Source organism: Triturus cristatus, chromosome 4_2, assembly GCF_964204655.1.
Source record: "Triturus cristatus chromosome 4_2, aTriCri1.1, whole genome shotgun sequence".
NCBI classification, from domain to species: domain Eukaryota; kingdom Metazoa; phylum Chordata; class Amphibia; order Caudata; family Salamandridae; genus Triturus; species Triturus cristatus.
In genome coordinates, this window is record NC_140586.1 from 877,406,051 (window position 1) to 877,433,171 (window position 27,121).

Here is a 27,121-nt window from a genome sequence, read left to right on the forward strand (position 1 = left end):
ATGAACCCTAAGTTGCGTGCGTGGTCTGTGGGTTACGGCGCGGTTCCCAGCGAGGCTGGCCACCAGGAGTCGTCCCAGGCGGAAGGGGTAGTACCGAGGATGAGGACCTCCGTCTTGTCCGAGGTTATGTTTTTAGCATGCCAATGGCAAGTCTTCCATGAAAACTTATGGTCACATTACATATTGGTGGGCCTCCCTTTCCCTTCCATTCTCACTTTTGGTGGTTCTGTTTGAGAAGAACTTGCCACAGTAGGACCTTGGTTAATCTCATCACATTCCCATAGTAGGCCCCTAGTTTGATTAACCTTTTTTCTGCTTTCAGGGTTTCCCTTATCCTGGTCTTTGAACATACCCTTCAGGGAGGCAAGTAACACTTCATAACACACAATCCCACTCCACATATTTTGAGTACACTCAATACCACATAATTACTATGCACAACACAAATCCACTCCACACCACACAATTCCAGAACTAACAATTCCAATCCAATCCACATAATTCCACTACATACCGCATACAGACACTCCATAACACATGGGTAAAAGACATTGTCATTTACAACGCCAATAGCTCTAACTCACGCAAATGCAACACCTATTGTCTTTCCAATGTGCGCATTTCTTTCCTGCTGTTTTTTCCAAGTTGTGCCCCTTAATTTGAACATGGCGCGTGCAGATTCAAAAATATAGATAACCTAGTTGTAATAGGAAATGAATCATGAGTAACCCTGGGCGTAGTTTGCGTAGTAGCACTACGCGTAGCTTCGCGAAGTACACTTTGAACTACGCTCAGATACGCTACGCAAATTTAGTGTGCGTAGCTGTTAGCACAATGTACTTGTCTGCTCTGTGCAATAATTGCAAACAGCATCTTGTACAGTGCAAGTTATGATAAAATAAGTTTCTCTGTCTTTAAATATATATTTTTTTAAACCTTTATTTAAGTTATATAAAGCACACATACAGGAAAAAGACAATCTACAATATGCTCATAATATGTGAGAATCCCGTTACAAAATTACATTTCTCGCAGGTGTCAGAAAAAAACCTATGTAAGTGCCAATCCTTATAACCCGGTGGCAGGGTATTATGCATCAGAAAGGAGCAAACATGAAGCCTGTGTCAAGTGATCCACCCCTTCCATTTTTCCGTATGCCAGATTGCACCAGCTTCTGCTTCCCCAAAAGTGCTCCGTCAACATAAACATAAATCATTAGTTTGTTAAGGAAGAGGTTCCTGCAAACAGTGGCAGAGATTTCTTTATGCAACAAAAGGGACAAGTTCCTTGAGTCCCACAGGGATTCTTTACCACAGTTCAAAAGTCTCCAAGCCCTGGGAGGACATTTCTCGGAGATAGAATGACCATACAGCACAGTGTCCCAATTCAGCACAGCAATGTTGGAGAAGAAAAGGCTTTACCAAAGTCCAAAAGGCTTGCGCCTGCCTGTAGCCCCAGAACAGGTGAAAGACAGTTTCTTCGTGGCCGCAGCTGGAACGTGGGAATTGAGCTGATGGTGCCAATCCTCTGTGATGCTGGAACACAGGCAGGCAGTTCTGTATGCTCATCCATGCCAAGTCCCTCTGGCTGTCTGTGAGATCTCGGTGACCCACCATTCTCCAGACACGCAAGGACTGAGACTCTGACAGGAGACTCACTTGTTGGGGTTTTTCACGGGCGACCAAAGCCTGTTTTCGTTTTTTCGCATGGGCACATATCGCTCTAGAGAGTATGCTAGAGTCCATAGTCTTTAGAAAGTTGCAAAGTCCATTATAATATGGGGGTACATTCAGTGCAAATGGCATTAAATTTGAGTGTGTAAACAATGGATATCCCCGCAGCATAGTTCGCAAGAAATACTTGGTGAAGAAACTTGGTACAGACATGGAGTCCACATTAGTCCGTGATACAGCATAGCATAATTCTTAAGAAAAGAGAAACACTTCGATATTAGGCATACTTATCCCCCCATTTTTCCAAAAGGTGCACATCTTTTCCCTGCTCAACCTTTCCATTTTCGAACCCCAAATAAAAGAGAAAATCAATTTGGAGCATTTCTGCAATGTGCGGGCTTGTGGAGGGAAAACCCAAGACAGGTATAGCAGGATAGGAAGAAGAACAGCTTTTGTTACCATGATCGTGCCCTCGAGGGTGAGTTTGCGCAATTTCCAGAAGGTGATCTTTTTATTTTTTATTTTTTGCCTGCACTTCTTTCCAGTCTTTCTCTATATGAGTATCAGCGGCGAAGTGCACCCCTAGTATTTTTATGGGTTCTGTGGTAACTGCAACTGGGAGATTAGTTAGCCGGTCCCAGGGACCCATAGTGAGACACACACATTTGTCCACATTTAAGCGGAGACCTGATGCTTCTTGGAAGAGTGAAGCCTGTAGTAGAGCTCTGCGTACAGATTGTGCATCTGTGCACAAGATTGTGACATCGTCCATGTATGCAACCGTTTTGGCGTGGTGGCGTTTGTACCTCCCTGGTACAAACACACCTTTGATGATCTTGTCACTTCGTAGCTTGCACAGGAAAGGCTCTAAAGCACAGACAAAGAGCGCTGGGGTCAAGGGACATCCTTGTCGCACCCCAGCACGGATGGGAAACTCTTGTGTGTGGAAAGCATTGATGCTCACTCTGCTGTGTGCTGTGTAATACAGAGTGTGTAGGACGCTTAGGATATTTTGCAGTACATTCAAGCGTTGAAGTGCAGCAAAAAGGTATGGGTGAGCCACCCGGTCGAAAGCTTTCTGGAAACCCAGACTTAAAACCCCAAGTGATAGAGATCTTTCTTGAGCATACCACAGAACATCCCTAATGGTAACCAAACTGTCAACGATGGTGCGTCCTTGAACTGCACATGTCTGGTCAGGGTGGATAAATGAATGAAGAACTTTCCGTAACCTACGCGCCAGGACTTTGGATACCAATTTGTAATCCACATTTAGTAGTGAAATTGGTCTCCAGTTTTGGAGTGATGTTTCATCTCCTTTTTTATAAAGAGGGTGATAACCCCTGCGGAAAAATCATGTGTAAAACAATCATTTTGAAAACCCTCTTCCAGGACCTGCAAGTAGTCAGAGCATAACAGTCCCCAGAACTTCTTGTAAAACTCCCAAGTTAGACCCGTCCAAACCTGGGCTCGAGCCTTTGGGGGAGGATCTCAGTGCCTCCAGAAATTCCTCACCTCCAAAAGGTTGCCCAAGGAAGTTACTTTGATCTAATGTTAACCCTCCTGTGAGTAAAGAACAGTACTCTTCTAAAATCTGAAGCTGAAGGTGTTTTGACAGGAGCATCATACAAGGACTGATAGAAGTCAAAAGCAATGGTCTGGCATGCATCTACCCCCTGTAATATGTCCCCTTTTGCATTTTGTAATTTAGTTAGCAGCTTGTGTGATGCGTGAGCTTTTTTAAAGAAAAAAGAAGTACACTTTTCATCCTCTTGGAAATGCTTGACCCTTGAGTGGAAGATAGCATTTTTGTTACGTCTGTTTAACCATCTCTGTATGTCTAGTTTCGTAGAGCGTACCTTGTCTTTCATATCACCTCTAGCTTCTCCCATTTGGTGGAGGAGTATAAGTCTCCTGTGTAAACGCTGGAAGTCCTGCCATTCCCCTTTGCGTCGGAGTTTCCCTTCCTCTTGGAAGAACAGCCGTGTTTTAGTTTTAACCCATTTCCACCATTGGTACACATTGGGGAAGTTAGCCTTCCTTTGGGCCCACTTCTGGTAGCTCATCACATATTCGTCACAAACCTGCTGGTCTGTAAGGAGATCATTATTAATTTTCCATGATCCAGGACCCCCTTGAGGTTGATCAGGAACTGACAAAGAGACTGCGATTATATGGTGATCTGAAAAGGGTACTGGTGTAACAGAGCTGCTATCGACGAAGAGAGTTTTAGAAGAAAACACATAATCAATGGATGATCGTGTGAGGCCATTATCCGCCTCCCAAGTGTAGCCCTCACCTGGCGGATGATGCTTCCGGAAAGTATCATATAGGTGTAAATCCTGTATGAGAGCTAATAACAGTTTTGATGTAACATTCAGTACATAATTTAGTTGGGACCCTTGCCTGTCCCTGCTGTGTGTGATGCAATTGAAATCCCCGGCTAATAAGAGAGGTATAGCACCTGTTAATAAAGGTTTGATTAGATTCAACAAGTCCTCTTTTTCTGCTTTGGAGGCTGGTGCATAAACAACACAAATACGTAATGGTATTCCATCCATAAGTACTGAAATCAAAAGAGCCCTTCCTTGGTATAAATCTTTTTCCTCCAAGATCTGCCAATGTTTGTTTTTAAGGAGGATGGCCACCCCTTTGTTTCTATTAGCTCCTCCTGACCAAGCCGATGGCCCATATGCCCATTGCTGTTGGAATGAGGTGTATCGCATCTGATGGGGGAGATAACACTCCTGAAGACATAACATCAGCTTGTGTGTTTGCAAAATAATCTAATACAATTGCTCTGCTGACAGCAGTACCTATGCCCCTCGCGTTGACAGAGGCTACTGTTACTGCCATAATGAAAGCCATAAGAGAACCAGCCATATTTACACCTTGGAAGAGGTAGTTGCCCTCACTGACTCTCCATCTTCAGTGATGCCCATCCGCTCGCAACTGGTGATTATGGAGGTTGAGAACAGGGCCTCCAAATCTGGTGTGCTTTCTATATCTATTACAGGGCCATCACTGACTTCCAAGACCTGTGCAACATCTGATAAACCCTCCTTGGTATCCGAGAGGGAAAGTAAAGGGCCGTACCTGCCCCCTCAGGGAAAGCGGTCCAAGGAAGAAGGACGTCGCTTGGAGCGGGTGACAGCAGGTGAGTCCATTGGGCTTTTAGTACATCTCGTTTTGCCCTTGTTGGAAATGTACGTAGTCCACCCACTGTGCTCCATATCCTTCCCCCTCTCTGTGGCCACAGTCGAGGAATGCAAAGAAAGAGCAGTGTCCTGTGCAGCCTGCCTCAGACCCTCTACTGCCTGTTTATGGTGACGTTTTTAACAAGTACTTGCGCTGTGGGAGAGATCACTGAGACACCAGAATCAGGGACCTCAGTGATCGGACTCTCGTTCTCTACAAGGGTAGGTGCAGCACCAGGCAAAGCGGAGGAAGTAGCGCCCTGTGATTTAAGATGCTCACGCCGCGCTCTTCTTTCGAAAGCTGCAGTTTTAATCCTCTTTGTTTATATGCGCTCCACCTCATCCCCTGCCAGCTGGGACAGCAGAGGAACGGGGCTAGGAGGATCTTCCATGTATAGGGGAGGCACTGCCGCCTCTAGCTCCCCCTCTTGCTCTGTTTGTGCACTACACCTTCTAATCTCTATACTGTGAGAAGTTGGCCTGATATATGCTGTCCACTAGTTCTAGTGGGCACCTTGTATCAGTCCAAACAACCCCTTATGGTGAATTGGTTAAAGAAAACCTTTATTGAAAGCTATACTAGTGGTAGCTATGGAGAGCAGCCTTCAGGCTAAGTCTTGAAGGAATGTAAAGCAGCTTGTTTTACCAGTCTATAATCTCTTGAATAGTCAAATGAAAGGACAACCACACCAGGTATATATTCGAAATATATGTATTTAGGATAAAACACACCCCTCTAGTCTCTTTATGAGACTGGAGTTCGAAGTACTTAATTTACAAGTTAGCAATCAACAGTAATAGCACAAATACATGTTTGGGCCGTAGGGGCGTTCCAAACCATATCCCAATAAAGTGGTATAAGAACCACGACTGAACTAGACACAAGGCCTAGAGCCTGTAGAATCGCTGCGACCCCAAGGAACCACCCAAGGTAGTGACACAGGAGACCCATGTGCAGTGTGTAAACACAACCGTGGGTTCCTGTTAGCTTCTATGGGCAATGTCGCGGTTGGAAATTTAAAGATTAGGGACACTTAGAATCGAGTCAGGACCAAACCCTTTTGGACTTAAGAAGTTCTAGGGCTAGCACCCACGAGAGCACCGGAGTACTCGAGTTACCTTACCCAGGGAAGCCGGGTGCATAGGTGTCTTTTGGTGTTGGGTCGGCTCGCGTCGTCGATTACAATAGAAGCTGCCAAAGAACTGCTGCTGCCGTGAAGAGGAGAAGTGTCCGAAGAGATCCAAGCCTGGATCTAGGATGGAAGGAACCTGAAAGCAGAGGGGACAGAGTCTGGGTCACTAGCCAGTGACCAAGGGCAGGATGGACCAATGCCCACAGATGTTGGGAGCTTCAGGTGAGTTGATGGGTATCTTGACTCTTCAGCCATGAGATCCAGGAGGCACCGATGACAACTAGGAGCTAGATTCAAGCTGTCCCACAAAGTCTGTCGAGTGCTGCAGTGTCCGCGACCAGATTAGACCCAACAAGCCTTGGCAACGGCAAGTCACTGGAAATCAGAGAAAGGACTGCGGTGCAGACCAGCAAGGTCTGAGGGACTCACCCAGTGAGGGTATGTCAAAGCACATCTGGAGCAACCAGCAATGCCTAAGTAGAAGATGAGTTGCCTTCGTGGGGACCTACTAACCAATGGGCTAGTGATCGCGAAGGAGCCTCAAGTGGTCGCACTTGAAACTGGCCCATGGGTCACTCGTGGAGTGGAGGCTAGCAATCTTCGGTGCAGGAGGTGCTCAAGGCTGGGGCAACTCGGAGCCCAAAGCACAACTTTGAGGAAGTCGCAGAAGATAGTATTGCTGCAAAAGTTCACGATTCCAAGGGTCACGGTTCCACGTCACCCACGATACCCACGGGCCTCAGCTTTGCTGTGGACTCAGAGTAGCCTTGGGGAAGACTGGAAATCCACCTCTGGTGATGCAAAGACTTCGGCATCCGGCAGGAGCTTTAGCGATGCAGATCGGTCAATTGCTTCTTTGGTGCCTGCCAAGCAGAGGAGTCCCTCCTTGACCCCAAGGGAGATTTCTTCAGTCTTCTAGTCAAGATAGAAAGTCGAAGGTCCAGGATATATGTTGCAGAGTTTCATCCAGGGTAATCTAAAGTCGCAAGGACTCCGTTCCCCTACTTTTACCAAGTTTGGGGGTTGGACATACTCTAGGGACCCACCTATGGGATGGTTTGGAAAGAGGGGTGGTTACACCCATTTTCTTTGTCCAGTTTTGTGTCAGAGCAGGGGCAGGTAGCCCCTGCAACCGGTTTGAACTGGACAATGCACGGGGACACCAAGTGTGCCCCCAGTGCAGGACTTCAAAGCACCAGAGAGTGCTCCCGCCCAGCCCCAATACACATCTGCCTGTCTGGGGAGGTGGTTAATCCTCCCTGGGACAGGAAACCTATTGTCCAGGCCTCCCCTGCTGGAGTTTCAGTCAGCAGCAGGAGGCCAGACCCGTGTCTGTGGCAGAGGCATCCATTTTGTGATGCCAGGGCTCAAAGTCCTACCGGGTTAGACCAGTGTGAACATGTCTCTCTCTCTAGAAGGGTGGAATGCTACCCCCGCCGCCAGAACTGGTGGGGGGGTATTATTTCAAAGCGTTTGACTGACACCAAACACGACATGTTTCCGTGCAGCCATCCCAAAGTTAGCATTTACCACAAGGTTATAATGCATTTAAGAGTAGGGGCACCATCTCACATAAAAACCAAGCACTCTGCCTTCAGGATTGTTAAGGCCTGCCATAGAAGTGACTTATAGGTTTTATATGTGTGTGCAATGGTAGTGATATAGGTAGCCTATACCACAGTAAGGGGTGCAAGAACCACCTTACCCAGGCTGCAGTAGCAGACCTGTGGTGCCATTTTGGAATGCTTCCCAGGGGTGGCATAATTCATGCTTCAGCCCCTGATAGGCCTCTGAGGTACCTATGCCCTAGGTACCATACACTAGGGGCTTAAAGGCACTCCAGAATCCAATTAGAAATGCACCTAATGTACATGGAAACCATTTTCAAGAGGAAGCATCTAGGCTGGGGTCCTGATTAGCAGGGCCACAGCCAGACTAAGGTCGAAAATCAGTGAAACACCAGCAAAAAGTCAGGGTACCCATGTGAAGCAGATCCTACTCTCCTACACCAAGTACTCATACAATGACTCATGCCTTAACACATGCACTGCTACAAACCCCTGTCCACTACGCATGCAGTCCTCTAACCACCTATACACTTGCCTTTCATTTTTGATTGAGTGCTTTGTGGTGTCCTGAGGCGGAAAGCCGGGACTGCTTGAATCGTATGTATTTGTGGATCTGTATGACTGACCATTCACCCACACTACATCGTTTTTAATAATTTGTATTTGCGCCGATTTTTAAATAATTCTTACTTGTGGTTATCTCATATGTGATTCCCAATTAGTAAGGGATCCCCGTTACCCTCCCGCTGTAAACGCCGACCCAGTAGCAGAGCCACTCACTACCTGGGGACCGCGTTTTAGGATCCGCCATCTTGGGTGAGGGAAACAGCAAACGAGCAGACTAGTGCTCGGAACCTCCCGCACTCGCAGCTACAAAAGGAAGTAGGAATTCACAAGCACAGATTGATTGAGTGCTTTGTGGTGTCCTGAGGCGGAAAGCCGGGACTGCTTGAATCGTATGTATTTGTGGATCTGTATGACTGACCATTCACCCACACTACATCGTTTTTAATAATTTGTATTTGCGCCGATTTTTAAATAATTCTTACTTGTGGTTATCTCATATGTGATTCCCAATTAGTAAGGGATCCCCGTTACCCTCCCGCTGTAAACGCCGACCCAGTAGCAGAGCCACTCACTACCTGGGGACCGCGTTTTAGGATCCGCCATCTTGGGTGAGGGAAACAGCAAACGAGCAGACTAGTGCTCGGAACCTCCCGCACTCGCAGCTACAAAAGGAAGTAGGAATTCACAAGCACAGATTGATTGAGTGCTTTGTGGTGTCCTGAGGCGGAAAGCCGGGACTGCTTGAATCGTATGTATTTGTGGATCTGTATGACTGACCATTCACCCACACTACATCGTTTTTAATAATTTGTATTTGCGCCGATTTTTAAATAATTCTTACTTGTGGTTATCTCATATGTGATTCCCAATTAGTAAGGGATCCCCGTTACCCTCCCGCTGTAAACGCCGACCCAGTAGCAGAGCCACTCACTACCTGGGGACCGCGTTTTAGGATCCGCCATCTTGGGTGAGGGAAACAGCAAACGAGCAGACTAGTGCTCGGAACCTCCCGCACTCGCAGCTACAAAATGGAACCTACCTCCAAGGAGCGCAGCGGATGGGCGCAGCGGGCGCGCCTAAGGCGCGCCGAAGGTAAGCCAAAGGTAGGCCCGTCTGTGCCCGTCCGTGCACAGACCGGGCATAGGGCTGGAAACGCTGTCAGCACTAAACCTTGCATTTCTTACAGCAGTCAGGAGCTATTGGCTATTGGTAGATCTGCCACGACCTGCTGCTGTCAACTTGACATGGCGACACTAAAAGGCACAACAAAGTGTGGTCAATGCCATATAGTGTTCGACCCGAGACAGATTGCTGCTTACGCAAATAATGCTGTTCTAAAAGGGGCACTGATCAATGCTAGATCTCTATCTAAACACGCACTCGACATATATGATACCATTGTAGAAGAAAATCTTGACTGCCTGTTTGTCACAGAGACGTGGCTAAAATCATGGTCTATGCCTGACATAGTGCAAGCACTCCCCCTGGGATATCAGATCCAAAGAATGGACAGGGAGGGGACTCGGGGGGGTGGAATAGCAATAATATATAGGGATTCCTATAACTGCACCACAACGAATCTTCAAGAGCTTAAGGACGCGGAAGGGATGTGCTTTTTACTTAAACTCACAGACTCTTTTACCTTTGCCGGTGCTCTAATCTATCGCCCCCCAGGTCCGTGTAAAAGCTTTCTAGAAAGCATAGGAGAAGCACTGAGCCCTCTGGCTACGCGCTTCTCCAATTTCACTGTACTAGGAGATATCAATATCCATCTTGATTCACCTATGGATTCCTCAGCAATCACTTTTAGGGATACCATGGACGTATTGGGCCTGACTACATGCGTCACACAGCCCACTCATGAGGCGGGGCACACGATTGACTGCATATCAACCAACCTGCAAGACATTCAAATCAAACTTCATAAAATCCTTACCTGGACAGATCATACATTAATACCATTTGTACTACCATTTAAAATACTCAGAAAAAATAAACTGGCAGGGAAAACTATACACAGCAGTCAATTAGAATGGAAAGACGCCATGAAACATCCAAAACTGCTTAATATAGCAAAAGAACATGAACCTCCATGGTCAGGACAGCCTGAAGAGGATAATAACAACTTCAGGAAATGGATGTCAGTACTGAAAGCAACAGCGGCCCCGACCAACCGTAAACCTAGACCTACGGCTAAAAAACAATCAGCGCCATGGTTTAACCCCATATTAAAAATAAAACAAGGAGAGGTTCGTAGAGCCGAACGCAGATGGAGAACTAACCACTGCATTGAAGACAGGAATAACTACAAATCCACTAGAAGCGCATACCATGCTCTGATTAAACAAGCCAAAACCAACTTTTACACCTCGGAAGTAGAAAATGCCAGAAACAAACAAAAAACTATTTTTAAAATTGTTAATAGTTTTAATAAACCTAAAAGATTAGAACAAGAAATACCGCCTTCAGAACAATTTTGTAATACCATCGCAGACTACTTTGAAAACAAGGTTTTAGCACTCACAAAGGATTTCATCACCGTTGAAGTTAGGGTTAATGAGGAAAACGTGGAAGGGAACAAACTGGAAACTTTCCTGCCCATTAGCCTGGACGAGACCCATAAGGCTATCTTAGCGGCCAAGTCAGGTTCCCCGTTTGACCCATGTCCTCCCGCACTGCTACATATGATGGTGGACGTAGCTAACCCTGTGATTAACAGCATTGTGAACTCCTCCTTAACCACAGCAACAGTCCCAGCTGAATGGAAGCTAGCGGCAGTCAAACCATTGCAAAAAAAGCCACTCCCTGATCCTACCATCTTATCCAACTTAAGACCAATTTCCCTTCTCCCTATGCTGTGTAAAATTACTGAAGCCTGTGTAAACAAACAGATCACCAAATTCCTGGAAGGAAATGAAGCCTGGCATCCCAATCAATCGGGTTTCAGGGCTCAACACTCCACGGAAACTGCCCTCATATTCACCTCAGATACCATCCGCATGGCCCTAGACCAGGGTAAGAAGGCTGTCCTGATTTTATTGGACTTGTCGGCGGCCTTCGACACTGTGTCACACGCCATTCTGATTAACAGACTTGAAACCTTTGGCATTTCCGGCACAGTGTTGGAATGGATCAAAAACTTTCTGAGTGACAGGAGACAAGTAGTCACTCTAGGAGAATTTCGCTCCAAAGAAAAATTGATACAGATGGGCGTTCCACAGGGCTCAAGCCTCAGCCCAACGCTGTTTAATGTCTATACCGCCCCTCTAATTAAACTAATATCGTCATTTGGAATTGATGTAGTCGCCTATGCTGACGACACTCAATTGATATTGGTTTTGGACAAAGACACACAGAAATGGGAAGAAAAACTTAAAAATTGCCTCACGGCAACCTTTGATTGGATGAAAGTTAATCATCTAAAATGCAACACAGGCAAGACAGAAATCGTGCCAATGGGCCCAAATAACAACTTCACGCCCAAAACCTGGTGGCCAGAAAAGGCAGAAATCCCACCGAACACAACCCAATCGGCACGAAACCTAGGGATTACATTCGACAGCAATCTCTCGTTTAAGCAGCAAGCCTTGAAAGTGGCAGGTAACTGCTTTGCCATTATTAAGGGACTCAGGAAGTTTTTCGACCTCCTTCCTCTTGAGGCTAGGAAGACGGTAACAGTTGCTTTGGTGACGTCGCGGATAGATTATTGTAATAGTCTATATGCAGGTACTACAAAAATCACCACACATAAACTTCAAATGGTGCAGAATGCCGCTGCCAGGCTAGTCCTTAAATGGCCGAAGAAATCTTCTGCATCATCCGCACTAAATACGCTACATTGGCTCCCAATTAACAAGAGAGTCCTCTTCAAAATACTGATTATCACCTTTAGAGCCACCCATGCTTTGGGACCAAAATACCTACAGCAGAGATTCGCCAGATATCTTCCCTCTCGCAATCTCCGTTCATCTAGCTCTAATCTTCTGTCAGTACCGAGGTTCAAGCTCAGCACAAGAGGTGGCAAATCCCTTCCAGTACTTGGGGCAAAAGCATGGAACACTCTTCCCCCCGACCTCCGTGCTCTAGACAGGGAAAAAGATTTCAGAAAGGGACTGAAAACCTGGATTTTCAAGCTACAGGACTCCCGCGTTAGAGCACTAGTGTAACAGTTGGGTGAGCTCCATCTTATCCCCACCTGTTTCCTTCATCACTAAATCAGTATCTGGCGCCTTGATGCTCCCTGGAGTGACTGCTGCGCGGTATAAATGCTATTTTACATTACATTACATTACATTTCACACTTTAATTAACTCAGGTAGTACCCATACACTCCAGCAAACACTCCTGTCACTCCCCATGCACTCCTCCACTCAGCCATCAAGCACCATGTACTAATCCAAACACTGCGCTGAAACCCAAACACTTTTACATTCACCTAGGTACTTTCCTTGCAGTACTCTAATCATTCAGTCAGTTGCCATGCACTCCTCCAGTCAGCCACCCAGCACCATGTACTAATCCAAACACTGCGCCAAAACCCAAACACTTATAAATTCACCCAGGCACTCTACTTGCTATACATTAATCATTTAGTCAGTACCCAAGTAGTCATGCAGTGACCCAGGTCTTAACATATGCACCGCTACAAACCCCTGTCCACTACGCATGCAGTCCTCTAACCACCTACACACTTGTCTTTCACTCCTTCAATTCCCCAGGCAGTATACATACACTCCAGCAAACACCCTGTCACTCCCTAAGCACTCCTCCAGTGACCCATTGAGCTGGATGTACTAATCCATTCACTGTGCCAAAACCCAACCACTTTTAAATTCACACAGGCAATCTCCTTGCAGTAGTCTAATCATTCAGTCAGTACCCAAGTACTCATGCACTGACCCAGACCTTAACACATAAACTGCTACAAACCCTTTTCCACAACTCATGCAGTCTTGTACCACCTATACACTTCTCTTTCTCACCTTCTATTACTCAGGTGGTACCCATACACTCCAGCAATCACCCTCTTATTAACCCTGGGCAGAAGTATACTGCATACGTAGCAGTATTTTTAATAATACCCACAAATACTTTGATAAAAACTATTTTACATGCTAAAAAGCATATAACCAATTCACAAAAGGGAACTGTGAATGAAATTATTAGGCAATGAGAGAGGTGATGATTTTGGGGTCCCACCTAACCTAGGGGAAGGACCAAGCAGATGCCATGAACACAAAGAGCATATCATGCTGATGAACGATTCAGTGGTGGTCCCTTCCTCCTAGGACCACCCAAAGCACAGTTATGGGCAAAAATACAATCCCAACCAAAGGCCCTGCAAAGCATTATGGGACGAGATCAGCAGTGGGCAGTGAATATTATAGTGTCCAATATCAAAATTATTCTACAAAGAGCTGCAGTTCAACTAGTCTACTAGATGTCCCTCACGAGTCAAATGCAAAAGCATTGAAATTATTATTACATCACGCTGCAGTTCCACTAGTCGTTACTAGATGTCCCTCACGAGTCAAATGCAAAAGCATTGAAACCCTGTCATGAAGCTTTTGCATTTGATTTGTGAGGGACATCTAGTAACGACTAGTTGAACTGCAGCTCTTTGTAGAGTTATTTTGATATTGGACACTATAATATTTACTGCCCACTGCTAATCTTGTCCCATAAGGTTTTGCAGGGCCTTTGGTTGGGATTGTATTTTTGCCAATAACTGTGCTTGGGATGGTCCTAAGAGGATGGGACCACCGCCGAATCGTTCAAGAAGATGTGCTTTTTTTTCCAAGGCATCTGCTTGGTTCTCTCCCTACGTTAGGGAGGATCCCAAAATCATCACCTCTCTCACTGCTTGCTAATTTATAATTTTCCCTTTTGGAAAATGACTATATGCATTTTAGCATATAAATACAGAAATACTTATTTTATTATAACTTGCTCATTGCAAGATGCTGTTTGCAATTATTGCTCAGATCAGAAAAGCACACAGTGCGATCAGGTTTTAGTTACAAGTAGTGCCACTACGCAAATCCGTCACTCGCCATGCACTCCTCCAGTCAGCCATCCAACACCATGTACTAAACCTAACACTGCGCCATAACTTTTAAATTCACCCCGGCACTCTCCTTGCAGTACTCTAATCATTCAGTCAGTACCCAAGTACTCATGCAGTGATCCACTTGCTCCTTTCTACTCTTTCCCTGCCTCTTTCTGCACCCCTGTTGCTTCATTCTGCACTTCCCATGCTTCTTTCTGCACCTCTCTTGCTTCTTTCTGCACCCGGGTTGTCTCTTTATGTACCTCTTCTGCCTCTTTCTGCACTTTTCTTGCCTTTTTCTGCACCTCTCTTCCCTCTTTCTGCATGTCTGTTGCTTCTTTCTGCACCTCATTTGCTTCTTTGTGCACCCCTGTTGTCTCTTTCAGCATTCGTCTTCCCTCTTTCTGTATCTTTCATGCCTGTTTTTGCATCTCACTTGCCTCTTTCTGCACTTTTCTTGCTTCTTTCTATACCTATGTTGCTTCGTTCAGCAAATCTCTTGCCTCCTTCTGCACCTCTTAGTTAGAGGTAGTTTTAATCCCCTTGCCCTATTATGTACTAGGGACATACAGGGGAGGTCATGCCAATCACAAGGGAACCCCAACCCATTGTGTACCCTAGTGTATGTAGGTGTTTTCACTGCATTCTAAGTATCTTTCAGCATACCACTGGCTCTGGGCCTGGTTAGTCAGAGTCAGTTATTGTCAGTAGTCGTACCCGTCAGCGTTGGGGTCACAGCATTGTTCTGCATTTCTCTTGGCCGAGATTAGCACTGGGCAGTGAATATTATAGTGTCCAATATCAAAATAATTCTACAAAGAGCTGCAGTAGTCGTTACTAGATGTCCCTCACGAGTCAAATGCAAAAGCATTGAAACCCTTTCATGAAGCTTTTGCATTTGACTCGTAAGGGACATCTAGTAAAGAACTGCAGCTCTTTGTAGAATTATTTTTATATTGGATACTATATTATTCACTGTCCATTGCTAATCTTGTCCCATAATGTTTATCAGGGCCTTTGGTTGGGATTATATTTTTGCCAATAACTGTGCTTTGGGGTGGTCCTAAGAGGATGGGACCACCACCGAATCGTTCAACAAGATGTGCTTTTTGTTTTCAAGGCATCTGCTTGGTTCTCCCCCTAGGTTAGGAAGGATCCCAAAATCATCACGTCTCTCACTGCTTACTAATTTTTCATGTTCACTTTTATTAAATGATTATATGTATTTTAGCATACAAAGACAATTACTTATTGTATCATATCTTGCACTGTGCGAGATACTGTTTGCAATTAATGCTCAGAGTAGAAAAGGCAACCTACTAGTATAGTTAGAAATTAGCATTTACAAATCCTTTGAAATTCACTGAAAAAACCATAGGTTTCTGGGACATTATAAGTAGAAATTAGCATTTACAAAACCTTAAAAATTCACTGAAAAACCCACAGGTTTTAGAGATCTTCTAGTTAGTTGGACATATACAAAACCAGAGATAGAGAAATTTGTCGGTTATAGTTAGTTCTGCTAACTATAAATCGCGTGCCTGCAATTCACTGCTGATGATGTCACATATTACATCATTCATGACATGGTCAGTGGCATCACAGATGGCATCACTGATGACATCATCCAGTGAATGTGGTTTGGTTTGTTATTTAAATATGTATTATATATGTAGCAATCTGCATTGAAGAATGAGTTGATATATAAATGTAAATACCTGGATGAAGGATTTAGTAGCAGTGTGATTGACTGTTTACTTGACTAATTTATAGTGTCTCACTAAATATATTGGATAGTGACTAAACTGTGTGAATATCTGTATCACTTTGTCAGTTGTTATGTAAACTGCTGCACCAGTTGGTTACTAGCTACGTGAAAGTCTTTATTAGTTATTGATTAGTTAACTGAGTGTTTGTATGAGAGAGTGAATGTGTGTGTGGTTCGGTGGGGGGGGTGTGACTGCCCAAATATGTGTGAATAGTTCATTCAGTAGGTGTTAGATTTGGGGGTCTCTCGTTGGCACAGGTAGGTACTTGTGACAAATAGGGACCCATGCCTCTAGTTAGGGTAAGGGGGTACACTTCTAAAATAACCCCTGCTCACCCCCTTGGTAGCTTGGCATGAGCAGACAGGCTTATCTCAGAGGCAGTGTGTAGAGCATTTGTGACCACATACAGTAACCAAGTGACAACACTACAGATGGACACCACACAAGGTTTTATATCAAAATTAAGTATACTTTATATAAATTTACCACAAGACCATAAACGACAAAACTACACAATACTATTACTTTAAGATGGCAGTTTTAGCTTAGTTCAGTTCAGTTCTTAAGATGCAACACTTGGCGTCAATGTACCTTACGATGCGTTGCGCTTCCACGACAAGCAATGCCGCAGCGATGGAAGTGCGGCAAAGTTCTGGTGCAAAGAAATAAAGACATGAAGATCTTCCAGATGCGGCACGCTTCTCCGGGGATGCGAGAAGTTCTTGGTTTGATGCGTGGACTGCAGCGGCGACACCCTTGTTCAGAAGTGCGACGGCAACAGCTTCAGCTGCGACACTCTTCTCCCAGTTTGCGTGAAGCTTCCACACAATGCGACAACTACAGCGGTGACATCCTTGTTCAGAAATGCGACGGCAGCAGCTCCGATGGTGGCGCACTTCTCTTGGGATGCGAGGTGCTTTCCTCGGTGCGGTGCAATGCGACAGTTCCAGCGGCGACACCCTTGTTCAGAAGTGCGACGGCAGCAACAGCGACGGCGACATGCTTCTTCTTCGTTGAGTCGCGCTTCCAGCTCCTTGCAACACGCAGTCCCTCAGAAGGCCCAAAACAGCAGCAGGCACTTCCAAAAGGACTCTGGGGTGCTGGGGGTTGAAGTCTGTTGTCCCTGAGACTTCCGCAGGAGGCAAGGTCTTTTCCAAGCCCTTGTAGATCCTTCACAAGTTGAAAGAAAAGCACACAAAGTTCTTTCTCCTCTCTTTGGCAGTCAGGCAACCACTGCAGGCCAATCCCCTAAGCAGCACTTCAGCTTAGGAATAGTCTCTCCTCAGTTTATTCAGGTTCCTCTCCTCAGCAGAGGTTTCTTCTTGTAGTCCAAAAGTGATCTAAATTCTTGGGACCAGGGTCCCAATATTTATACCCCAAAATCCTTTGTCCTCTGAAGGCAGAGGGGCCTTTGCCTTGTTCAAACTGGTTCTGGTCAGTCCTGGAGCACTTTGTTTACCTGACTCCTTCTTTCTTTTCAGAGTGCAGGGCAGAGACATCAGACGCACCACAGGCGGTGGAGCGAGCATTATGGAGGGAAGGCACAGCCCTATTCAGGTCCCAGGTGCAACTCCTCCCACCCATCTAGATGCATGTCTCTCTATTCACCACTGGGACACCTCACCCTGTCTCCTGGAATTCCCCAGCCCTGTCACTCAAACTCCAGACAGGGAATACACAGCCTAGCAGAGGCAGGTTTGAATGGTTAGACAAGAAAATACCTACTTTCTAAAGTGGTATTTTCAAACACAGAATGTTAAAATACATCTTTTATTGAAGTTGGTTTTAACATTCTGAGTTTAGGCATACTAAAATCGAATTTCTACCATGTTCCCTGAGTCAGTTAGGATTATAAAATGTAATAACCAAACTGCCCATTGTGCCTATGGAGAACAGGTAGCCTTGCAATAGTGAAAAACGAAAATGGCTGTAATTCACTATTAGAACATGCCACACACACCAGGGCATGTCCTACCTTATCCTTACAATGCACCCTGCCCTTGGGCCTACCATAGGGGTGTCTGATATGAAGAAAAGGAAAGGTTTAGGGACTGGCAAGTGGGTGCACTAGCCCAGTCAGCATGACAGTACCAGACTACACGCAGGCTCTACAATGGCAGACCTTAGACCCACTTTTACAGGCTGTTCTTGTGGGTGGCACAACCAGTGCTGCAAGCCCACCAGCAGCATTTGGATTTACACGCCCTGGGCACACTCAGTACACTGTACTAGGGTCTGACAAGTAAATCAAACAGTCAATCATGGAGTCACCAATTAATACATTCATTTACAGTAGGGAGCACTTGCACTGTGGCACTGGACATTAGTGGCACAATGCCCAAAACATCTAACACCAGCAAAAATACATGAGGCAACAGCAAAAAATGGAAGGGAGACCCACGCCAATGGTGCCAGGTCTAACAGTAGGTGTATGAGGTTAAGACTACATGTTATAACAGTTGTTTGGGTGAGTGAATATCTTTATGGGTGTGGTGATGAGCAAATATATATCTCAATGGTACATGTCCAACAAACTACAAAAATAAAAGGCAGTGTATGTGACAGTTGTTGTATATAAATAAGTATACATAAGACTCAGTGATTGTATAAGTGACTGTATGGATAACTGCATACTAATAATAGTGATTTTATAACACACTAAGTATGAGTTACTATCTATATGAATAAATGAAGTGGTGTTTGTATAAGTGTGTAGCTGACTAAATGTAAGTATGATCCATTGTTTCCATAAGTGAGTAGGATGACTGCATAAGTGAATAGGATGTATGCTGGTGTGTAATGTCGATATAGGTGTATAAGTATATTTGATAGTGTTCTATTGATCATTGACAGCATATATGAGTGAATCTATAGGTAAGTGATTAGATGTGTGTGTAGATCTAGGAATCACTGCGTGGGTTTTTAGAAACTTGTATTGGTGTGTCAATGGATTCAAATATGGTACTCTGTCTTTTACAGTGAGTGATGAAAGGTTATACTAGTGTATGATGAGGTGTATCTGATTGTCACGTGGATGATGTCATCAGTGATGTCATTTGAGATATTATCAGTGACGTCATCAGTGATGCCACTGACCATGTCATGAATGATGCAATTTGTGACATCATCAGCAGTGGATTGCGGGCGCGCGAGTTATAGTTAGCAGAACTAACTATAACGGAGGAATTTCAATGGTTTTGTACGAGTGAAATGTCCAGCTAACTATAACAGCCCTGAAACCTATGGTTTTTTCAGTGAATTTCTAAGGTTTTTTAAATGCTGATTCCTAACTATAACATGTCTGAAACCTATGGTTTTTTCAGTGAATTTCGAAGGTTTTTTAAATGATATTTTAAATGTAATAATAGTTATATGTATTTTTTTATACTGATTTTCTACAGTTTTTTAACTGTTTATTTTTAAATATTTTATTTATTAAATTACATTATATATTTTTTTAAATAAAATGGAAATAAAAATGTTTTTTAAAATATTGAAACTGAAATATTGTTTTTTTTTTTGTTGAATGTATAAGTGCAGAACTATAAGTGTGTTGGTTAGTTAGGGGACTGCATGCATAGTGGATAGGGGTTTAAAGCAGTCCATGTGCTAACCCCTGGCTCACTGCATGAGTACTTGGGTACTGACGGAATGATTAGAGTACTGCAAGGAGAGTGCCTGGGTGAATTTATAAGTGGTTGGGTTTTCGCGCAGTGAATGGATTAGTACATGGTGCTGAATGGGTCACTAGAGGAGTGCAAGGGGAGTGGCAGGGTGTTTGCTGAAAGTGTATGTATACTGACTGGGGAATTGAAGGTGTGAAAGACAAGTGTGTAGGTGGTTACAGGACTGCATGCATAGTGGATAGGTGTTTGAAGCAGTCCATGTGCTAAGCCCAGGCTCACTGCATGAGTACTTGGGTACTGACTGAATGATTAGAGTACTGCAAGGAGAGTGCCTGGGTCAATTTATAAGTATTTGGGTTTTGGTGCAGTGAATAGATTAGTACATGGTGCTGAATGGGTCACTGTAGGAGTGCAAGGGGAGTGACAGGGTGTTTGCTGGCGTATATGGATACTGACTGGGGAATTGAAGGTGTGAAAGACAAGTGTGTAGGTGGTTAGAGGACTGCATACACAGTGGATAGGGGTTTGAAGCAGTCCATGTGCTAAGGCCTTGCTCAGTGCATGAGTACTTGGGTACTGACTGAATTATTAGAGAACTGCAAGGAGAGTGCCTGGGTGAATTTATAAGTGTTTGGGTTTTGGTGCAGTTTTTACAATTCTTTCAGATGGGTACTGAGGGTAACTGACTCTGACTAACCAGTCCTAGAGCCAGTGCTATGCTAAAAGACACTTAGAATACAGTTAAAACACCTACATACACTGTTGGGGTACTCCTGTCATTAGAATGACATCCTCTGTAAGCACCTAGTACATAATAGGACGGGGATTAAAACTAAGCCTGGGCGTAGAGGTGATGATTTTGGGATCCTCCCTAACCTAGGGAGAGAACCAAGCAGATGCCTTGAAAACAAAAAGCACATCTTCTTGAACAATTTGGCGGTGGTCCCATCCAATGAGGACCACCCCAAGCACAGTTATTGGCAAAAATACAATCCCAACCAAAGGCCCTGCAAAGCCTTATGGGACAAGATTAGCAGTGGGCAGTGAATATTATAGTATCCAATATCAAAATAATTCTACAAACAGCTGCAGTTCAACTAGTCATTGCAGAGAGGTGTAAAAAGTGGCACAGCCTGGACCACCACCTCTCTGCAACGTGGCGCTTACTGGAAGCACCTGGTGGACTAGTTGGTCCCCAGGGTCACTCAGGATTGAAGGGGAATTATTTCCCCATCTTAAAACACGCCACAGGGTGTGTTTGCACAAGTCACCTCAGGCCCCGTCCCCTCCCTTCACCACTGTGTAAACGCGCCCTGTGTCCGCTCTAAGTTGGGAAATTAATTCCCCTTGAATCCCAAGGGTCCCTAGGGTCAAATTAACCCTCTAGGTACCTCCAGTAAGCACCACATTGCTGCGTTGCAGAGAGGTGTAAAAAGGGGCGTGGTCTCTGAACACCTGTCTGCAACACAGCTCCCTGGTGCATACTGGAGATACCTGGTGGGCTAGTTGGCTATCTGGGACTCTCAGTATTGAAGTGGAATTAATTCCCCAACCTACAACTCGCCAGGGGGCACGTTTGCACAATGGTGAAGGAAGGGTGCGGGGCCTGAGATGACATGTGTGCAAACACGCCCTGTGGCGCGTTTTAAGTTGGGGAATTAATTCATATACATGTAAACATCACAAGTTGCCCTGCATAGAGACGCCAACACGAAAGTAAGTATCACCTTCTTTATTTGCAGGCAGTAGGCAAAATGCGAAGAAGCATTTCCAGCAAGACGCCAAACGTTTCGGGCTCCATGCCCTTGTTCACTGGCGTGTGTTGAAAGTACCGGCAGCTGTGTGGACTTATTACCATGTAACTCCGCCCATTTGGGACTTTGAATTGCAGAATTGCTTTGTGGGACAGGTAGTCCTACTTGATCCAAGCTGGGTGCTCAGGGACTTTTCAAACACAAATTGTCTTTCCCAAGCTTCTTCGCATTTTGCCTACTGCCTGCAAATAAAGAAGGTGATACTTACTTTCGTGTTGGCGTCTCTATGCAGGGCAACTTGTGATGTTTGGATTTAAAGAGCGGTGCGCCTCGCCGCAGAGATGCCCCCCGCCTATTCAGCGGACCTACAGCGCCTGACAATACGAGCGCTCTGAGGGGAAGTAAGTGCCGATTTTTGCAGGAATGAACATTGGCAGGCACAGTGTGTTTTTTCTTTTTTTGGCACCCACTTGGGAAAGACAATTTGTGTTTGAAAAGTCCCTGAGCACCCAGCTTGGATCAAGTAGGACTACCTGTCCCACAAAGCAATTCTGCAATTCAAAGTCCCAAATGGGCAGAGTTACATGGTAATAAGTCCACACAGCTGCCGGGACTTTCAACATACGCCAGTGAACAAGGGCATGGAGCCCGAAACGTTTGGCGTCTTGCTGGAAATGCTTCTTCGCATTTTGCCTACTGCCTGCAAATAAAGAAGGTGATACTTACTTTCGTGTTGGCGTCTCTATGCAGGGCAACTTGTGATGTTTGGATTTAAAGAGCGGCGCGCCTCGCCGCAGAGATGCCCCCCGCCTATTCAGCGGACCTACAGCGCCTGACAATACGAGCGCTCTGAGGGGAAGTAAGTGCCGATTTTTGCAGGAATGAACATTGGCAGGCACAGTGTGTTTTTTCTTTTTTTGGCACCCACTTGGGAAAGACAATTTGTGTTTGAAAAGTCCCTGAGCACCCAGCTTGGATCAAGTAGGACTACCTGTCCCACAAAGCAATTCTGCAATTCAAAGTCCCAAATGGGCGGAGTTACATGGTAATAAGTCCACACAGCTGCCGGGACTTTCAACATACGCCAGTGAACAAGGGCATGGAGCCCGAAACGTTTGGCGTCTTGCTGGAAATGCTTCTTCGCATTTTGCCTACTGCCTGCATATAAAGAAGGTGATACTTACTTTCGTGTTGGCGTCTCTATGCAGGGCAACTTGTGATGTTTGGATCTATATACATGTATAAAAGAGATTAGTCATACTTAACTTTCTTACATATTTATTCTTTTATCCATATACAGTAGGTTTGGAGAAGTATATTTATGCTTTTTTTATATGAGACAGATACTAGCTGTACATTTTTTGTCTCTCACATTGACTAGTATAAGTCTTTGCCACTTTCTAGAAAATTATATGGATTCCAGGATTGGGCCATACATCTATTTTCAACATGTGTACATTACTTCTGTCATTGATCCAAGTCAGCATTCCTCGAGCTAAGTTGTTCTCCATCCTGATAGTATGACTACATTTAAGCTTTGAAATTTCTCAAATTATCTATTAGCACTAGCTATTACTATTTCAAGTAAAATTAACTAAGTATTGCCGGGATAGTTGGTCCCACATTCCATGAAAGAGAAAATGATATACATATGTTTTACAACATGTAACGCAAGGGTTCTCGTTTTTTAAACAGACTATAATATGTGTGGAAAGATCTACAAATTACAGAACAAAAGTTGGGGGGTAGGAACTACACACAATCTTGCAAGGAATAGATAATACGAATATGTGCATTATTTAATTAATCGTAGTATTTAATACACAGATATTTCGGATTAAAATGTTCTAATCCATTTGCATATATCCACAGAAAGTAAGCATGCGAGTAGTGTGTTTTGGCATGATTTGCACATATGGGATTTAACCCATGATTGTATAAAAGAGATTAGGCATAATTTGTACATATGGGATTTAACCAATGATTACACACAAAAGAAGATTTAACAAAGGTACTTAGTAACAGACCGCTCTGTCCACAATTGGGTGGTCAAGTATCAAAGCGATCTTTGCACAACATGAGGATTGCCCCATAGCTGTGAAATCTTATGATGATTTGATAACTTACATCATTAGTAGCAATTTCAGTAACAATGGCTGGGAACTGCGCACTCCTAATATTCACGCAAAATGGGGGAACAACCATCATTGAAAATTAATCTTATGTTCTATTCGACTTATATACAGATTTGCACTACTTGCTGATTTGCACAATTGTATTTATTTGAAATCAACTGTAAATTATCTGACAAATGAAACAATTTTAATGTGTGAGATATTTATAATGTATTTGAAAATGCAACCTTAACACATGATTTCAATCCTATGCTGTAGTATTTCTTCTACCTCTACCCGTAATTCAATCACATGTTTGAACTTTGAACCTTGAATAATTTGCACTGTCACTTTAAATACTGTGGTCTAACTCATTCACATTGTCATGTGAACAAGTCTCGGACAAGCCGAAACGTTATGCCGACATACCGCACAAAATAAATCTTTTGCGCTGATTTCCTGGTCCGTGTCCGTGAATGCTTCGAAGCTCAACTACGGATGTTGGTGATATATATATATATATATATATCAAAAAAGTCGCTCCCCACGTAGCCCCGGGAAGCAAAGGCGGCACTCCAACTGGAAACCAATCATCTTTATTTTATCGTGGCAACATGGACAAACTGCCTCCCCAACGCGTTTCAGCATACAGCCCAGTGCCGGTAAAAGGCTTGCGTCACCTTGTAAAATGACACGTAATCGCTGGTACGAATCAAAACTGGCGGTTTGTGTCATCGTGGAGCCCCACGTTCCTAAGGGCCTGTCTTGACCAGCTATTTTGGGTCTATGACGGGGCCAACTGGATTCATCAACTTTGGCATGATTGTTTGACATGGACCTTGATGTTACGCCCATTGGGGCTATGATTGTTGTGTTGGAACTACTCGGCCCAGGATGCAATTGTTTTCATGGAGCAATTTGATTGGAGGACTATATAATGAACTTTCCTGTGGCAGTCCGAGTAGCCATCTTTGCCGCCGGAACCCTTGACAAAGGCTGTATGCTGAAACGCGTTGGGGAGGCAGTTTGTCCATGTTGCCACGATAAAATAAAGATGATTGGTTTCCAGTTGGAGTGCCGCCTTTGCTTCCCGGGGCTACGTGGGGAGCGACTTTTTTGATGTAATATACGGCACAGCCCAGTGCCGGTAAAAGACTTGCGTCACCTTGTAAAACGACACGTAATCGCTGGTACGAATCAAAACTGGCGGTTCGTGTCATCGTGGAGCCCCACGTTCCTAAGGGCCTGTCTTGACCAGCTATTTTGGGTCTATGACGGGGCCAACTGGATTCATCAACTTTGGCATGATTGTTTGACATGGACCTTGATGTTACGCCCATTGGGGCTATGATTGTTGTGTTGGAACTACTCGGCCCAGGATGCAATTGTTTTCATGGAGCAATTTGATTGGAGGACTATATAATGAACTTTCCTGTGGCAGTCCGAGTAGCCATCTTTGCCGCCGGAACCCTTGACAAAGGCTGTATGCTGAAACGCGTTGGGGAGGCAGTTTGTCCATGTTGCCACGATAAAATAAAGATGATTGGTTTCCAGTTGGAGTGCCGCCTTTGCTTCCCGGGGCTAAGTGGGGAGCGACTTTTTTGATGTAATATACGGCACAGCCCAGTGCCGGTAAAAGGCTTGCGTCACCTTGTAAAACGACACGTAATCGCTGGTACGAATCAAAACTGGCGGTTCGTGTCATCGTGGAGCCCCACGTTCCTAAGGGCCTGTCTTGACCAGCTATTTTGGGTCTATGACGGGGCCAACTGGATTCATCAACTTTGGCATGATTGTTTGACATGGACCTTGATGTTACGCCCATTGGGGCTATGATTGTTGTGTTGGAACTACTCGGCCCAGGATGCAATTGTTTTCATGGAGCAATTTGATTGGAGGACTATATAATGACCTTTCCTGTGGCAGTCCGAGTAGCCATCTTTGCCGCCGGAACCCTTGACAAAGGCTGTATGCTGAAACGCGTTGGGGAGGCAGTTTGTCCATGTTGCCACGATAAAATAAAGATGATTGGTTTCCAGTTGGAGTGCCGCCTTTGCTTCCCGGGGCTACGTGGGGAGCGACTTTTTTTATGTAGTATACGGCACAGCCCAGTGCCGGTAAAAGGCTTGCGTCACCTTGTAAAACGACACGTAATCGCTGGTACGAATCAAAACTGGCGGTTCGTGTCATCGTGGAGCCCCACGTTCCTAAGGGCCTGTCTTGACCAGCTATTTTGGGTCTATGACGGGGCCAACTGGATTCATCAACTTTGGCATGATTGTTTGACATGGACCTTGATGTTACGCCCATTGGGGCTATGATTGTTGTGTTGGAACTACTCGGCCCAGGATGCAATTATTTTCATGGAGCAATTTGATTGGAGGACTATATAATGAACTTTCCTGTGGCAGTCCGAGTAGCCATCTTTGCCGCCGGAACCCTTGACAAAGGCTGTATGCTGAAACGCGTTGGGGAGGCAGTTTGTCCATGTTGCCACGATAAAATAAAGATGATTGGTTTCCAGTTGGAGTGCCGCCTTTGCTTCCCGGGGCTACGTGGGGAGCGACTTTTTTGATGTAATATACGGCACAGCCCAGTGCCGGTAAAAGGCTTGCGTCACCTTGTAAAACGACACGTAATCGCTGGTACGAATCAAAACTGGCGGTTCGTGTCATCGTGGAGCCCCACGTTTCTAAGGGCCTGTCTTGACCAGCTATTTTGGGTCTATGATGGGGCCAACTGGATTCATCAACTTTGGCATGATTGTTTGACATGGACCTTGATGTTACGCCCATTGGGGCTATGATTGTTGCGTTGGAACTACTCGGCCCAGGATGCAATTGTTTTCATGGAGCAATTTGATTGGAGGACTATATAATGAACTTTCCTGTGGCAGTCCGAGTAGCCATCTTTGCCGCCGGAACCCTTGACAAAGGCTGTATGCTGAAACGCGTTGGGGAGGCAGTTTGTCCATGTTGCCATGATAAAATAAAGATGATTGGTTTCCAGTTGGAGTGCCGCCTTTGCTTCCCGGGGCTACGTGGGGAGCGACTTTTTTGATATATATATATATATATATATATATATATATATATATATATATAATCCACTGGCGGTCGCCAGTAGATAGTTATAGTTAGGACCGAGTTCCCATAGGAAATCTGAAAATTCTATTTTGTATAACCTTGGCGTCGGTTGACTTATCTTCGTGAAATTTTCAAAACTAATGGGGCGCTCCGCTCAGCTTCTACCCTGAAAGTCTCGGGGTGATTTGTCAAGCGGGGGCTGAGAAAAAAGGGGGGTCCCAAAACGCATTTTCCCCATGCATTTTCCCATAGGACTTTTAGTCCAAGGTACAGCCCGAACGGCTGAACAGAATTACTTGAAATTTGGCAAAGATGTAGTCCTCAGGTCAGGCATGTGCCTTTTGCATATATGGTGTCAATCTGTTCAGTAGTTCCTGAGAAAATTGCAGTTAAAAGTACATAAATATCTATATGCGCGCACCAAATGTCCGCGAGCGGAATTCTGATTGGTGGTTAGATGTCAGTCAACATTCCAATCGGTCGAAATCAGGAAGTGTCGGATGCCATTTTGTGCGTGACAGTGAAAAAGAAAGGTGGAGAACGTGAAAAGGGGGCAGGGTAGAGAGTTCCTGACCCCCTAGCCTT